Below are 4,127 nucleotides of genomic sequence, written 5' to 3'. Positions count from 1 at the left end.
GGTTTTAATGGGTGAAATCTTGGAGGAATGATTTATAGGTAAAGTTGTTGTTGATCTTTACCTTGAGGTCACTTAGGACTTAGTTGGTTAGTTAATGCATTGAAAATCTGATTTAAAGCATTAGAATTCTAATTCATAAGTTGTGAGTTGTAGGTTGATCGATTGAACCTTGATTCCTGACCAAATCACCAAATTGGTATCTAATTCAATATAAACCTGTTTTTGAATCATTTCCCATGTCTAGGATGTCATTTTGATCATTTGGATACATATTGGGGGCAAATAAAGCTAGTTTTGAGTTTATGGTGTTCTGGTATGGCATTGAGCAACCCTTTGTGGCATCGAGCAACCCTCTCTACTCTAGCGCTTCTTTTTGGCGTTGAGCGCCACCTTTCCAATGGGGTTTGGGCATTGGGCGAAGGGATACACTCGTTGGGTGAGTGTAGTGTTGGGCACCATGTGTGCATTTTTTGTGTCTTCTTTCCTATTGTTCCTTGTTAGGTTTGAGCTGTATCAGTACTTTGATGCTTGTTTGGTACTATCTATTGAATTGTATGATGTATGATGAGGATTAGTAGGTATCATGCACATGGAAGATGGGGGTAATTCCATGACTCTCGTGGAGAGAGTCCATGATGGTGCCCTTTAGTGTATGTATTGATGTAGGGACTCAACCTTGGAAGTTATCATGACGTTCCAATAATCACTAAATCTTAGGTAGAGAAGGAAATTATGTGGTGATGAGTAATAAAAGGTCCTAGTCTATGGTATGGTATTCTTTGTCCATAAACTATTCACATACTATTCTTGTGTGGTAGCTTGAGGGGTAGTTGTTCCACCACTACAAGTGTACAACTTGACATAATCTGACATCAATATATGTATCCGGATTTGCTCAAGTCTAGAATTTATCTGTATATTTAGGTTTGATTTGGTTTGGAAATGAATTGTGTTATAGGATGTTTTATATTTACATGATTTGATTATTTTATAATATTAGCTTAACCTTTTGTCTTTGTCCGTTTGTGTGTTTGTTTTCTCTTTTGCAATGATTACCTTAAATGACCTTAAATGGTGTGAGCTTAAAGGAAATTTTCTTGCAGTTGATCCAGCGTAGGGTAATTGTGAAGCAACAATGTAGTTAGGTTTTCGTTAAACAAGTGTAAACCTTGAAGCTAGATCTCATCCTTGTAACGTTTTATTTAATAGTTTTACACTATTAAAATGATATATTGCAACATATTTTAAAATCTCGCCCTAAAATTTTTGTAAGGACCTAGAAAATAAATAAGAGTAGTAGTTGTCTTAAAAAGACGATGCTAAATTATTTTATTACTAAAAATTAAACTATAAATGATATTTTTTATTAACAAAGTTTTATTCTATAAGAACCATTTCCCTATAACTTTTTTCTAAACCTTTTCTCTATATCTCTTACTTTATCATTCACCTATTTGAATATTGCAGTACGCCACAGGATTCTTGGCGTTGAGGTTTAAAATCCCACCTTATCATAATTTTGAACAGAACGAGTCCATTTGTTTTGCTCTTCTTTTGAGTCTTATTATTAAAACTATTGCATGCAAGGTTATGGGGTTTCCATGATGTTAAAGAGTTCAATGTGAATGTATGTTCAGTTAGGATTGTAAGGGTGTGTTCTCATTATTTATTAAAGTTCTTTGTGTGCAGGTAGAGCAACCTGTGTGAGGTAGAGCTTGTGTGGAACACTTTTTTAGTTTATGAGCATCCATCCATGCAATAAAAGCTAGTATTATTTTTTGTATAGTTTGATTTACCTTGTTTAAATTGTGTGTATGTTGATCTTTAATGGAATGGTTAAATTGTTTGGTTTTAAATTGCTTGATTTAGTAATCATGTATTGAACATGGTTGTGGTAAATTTGTTATCTAATTAGTGAGAATTGAGGATTAATATATGAGTTTGTATCCTTGGCTGCTAACGGTTCATTTTAAACTAAGTTATATTAACTTTGATTGAGATGGAGATAAAAATATGTTGACTAAAGAAGAATATGAACATGTTGCTTTAATAAAGAGTTTTGATAATGATGACTCATGAAAAATTGTTAAAGACTTAAAGAATGCTTGGATTTAAGAGATACAATAAAGACTTAAGAGTTTAGTTGTTGAAATCTTCTAATATGTGTATATTGTCTAAATTAGTAGGTCAAGAGTCAAAAGGTAGAACCCAAACAACAAAACATTCAAGAAAAGTTTTATTTATCATAAAATCAAGTTTTTCAAAAGAGTGTATGTGATAATCGGTTATCAGTGTTAGTAATCAATTATCGCAATGAGAAAATATGTTTTTGAAAAGGTTTCTATGATAATCAATTATCACTTATGATATCGATTATCAGTGGCAGTTACGACCAAACTCTTCAGTTTTTTGGCCTAATTTTTAAAACATAGAGTTTATATATTTTAGCTAAACCTACTTTCCAAAATAACTTTTTCACTCGGAGGTTTAAAGTTGTGACTACTAGATAAACTTTGTGTTTGTGAAAAGGGATTTTGAAAAACCTAGTGTAGGTAGAAAAATAACTTTCACTAAGTGTGTCTTGAGTGATTGAGTGTTGTCGATGGTGATAGGAAAAGTTTTCATCCTTTGTGTGATTCAAATGAGGTGTTTTCATTCCTTGTGTGATTTCAGGAAGGTGTTGTTCATCTCTTGTGTCTTCAAGAGAGATGTTTTTTAGCCTTAAACTTTATTTTCTGTGATTGGAAGTTGTGATTATTTTTGAGTGGTTGGTTTAAGAGATTAATAATTGGACATATGGTCTTTTGATCTGAACTATCTATGCAAATATCTTTTTCCCTATATTCCTTATTTCTCCTCTTATTATTTAAAAGGAATCATTTTTAATTGTCAAATTAGTTCATAAAAAGGAAAAACTTTTAAAAGCACAATTTTATTAAAAAAACTAATTCACTCCTTCTTGGTTTTTGTTTACATGAGAATATTTCTAACAAAATACTCATTAGAGCCAATGGTACAATGTGATATGCAAAGTTATGTTTTTAGTTTATTAAGACTTGCTGGATGAGCCAAACCTCTGAGTGTGTGTTGAAAGTAAGATTACAGATAACTTTAGGACTTTCTACTTGCTAGACAAGCTAAAGCTTATTGGACAAGCTTGATTTAAATAAGTTCCCAAGGCTTGAGTTGTTGGGCGAGTGAATGAGTCATTAAGCGAGAGTGAAATTCAAGTTTTGGTAGAGGCAAGGGAGGTTGGTCGCTAAGCGAGTTTGTCTTCACTAAGTGAATTCATATGTATTTGGTTTCAATGCTTGTCTCGTTGGGTGAGTCACATAGTTGTTGAGCAAGTACATCCCCAGGAATAACTTGTTAGTGAGCAACTGTACTAGCTAAGTAGGTCTGTGAATTGTTTTATGTGGTATTGTTTGGAATGCAGTATTCAATTGATAATGTATGATTTATATGAAAAGGCATATTTTTGTGTAAATGTTGCATCTAGTTGAAATAGTTGAAATTTTATGGTGGTTTGATATGAACGATGAGGAGAGGATAGTGATTTCTAAGGTGGGAATGCTACTATGTTTGGTGACATATGGAGTGTACTAATGTCAAAGTTAAAGTGAGATTATCATGATTCTACTAAGTATTGGACTCATGTAAAGAAAGAGATTTAAGATAGACTGTAAAAAGGTTCTCATTTATAAATTTGGTAAAGTGAGTCAAATCTTACATATACGGGATTTACCTATCATAATCTTGGTGGGGATGTGGCCTTATCAATGATATAATTATAATTCTTGTAAGACATGAACAAGTGTGACAAGTGCATGGTCTCAGATTTATTGAATACATTAAATCTTTTGGAGGTCATGTCAAATGTATATTGGTATATAAAAGAGTGATTAGACTTTTGTATTTGTGATATTCTTTTAGATTTTGGTTATTAAATGTAATGTGTGTGATTTTTTTTAATGTTTAGAACTTCAAAATTTGTAGTATGATTTATATTTATACTAACTTACTTTGAGATTGTTGATGAATAGTTAGAGTATAATTGTTGTATAAATATATAATTTTTTATTATATAAATATTCTATTTGTTGAATTTTTTATTATATAAATATTCT

The sequence above is a fragment of the Vigna angularis genome, chromosome 1 (assembly GCF_016808095.1).
Source record: "Vigna angularis cultivar LongXiaoDou No.4 chromosome 1, ASM1680809v1, whole genome shotgun sequence".
Lineage (NCBI taxonomy): Eukaryota > Viridiplantae > Streptophyta > Magnoliopsida > Fabales > Fabaceae > Vigna > Vigna angularis.
This window is presented reverse-complemented; position numbering follows the sequence as displayed.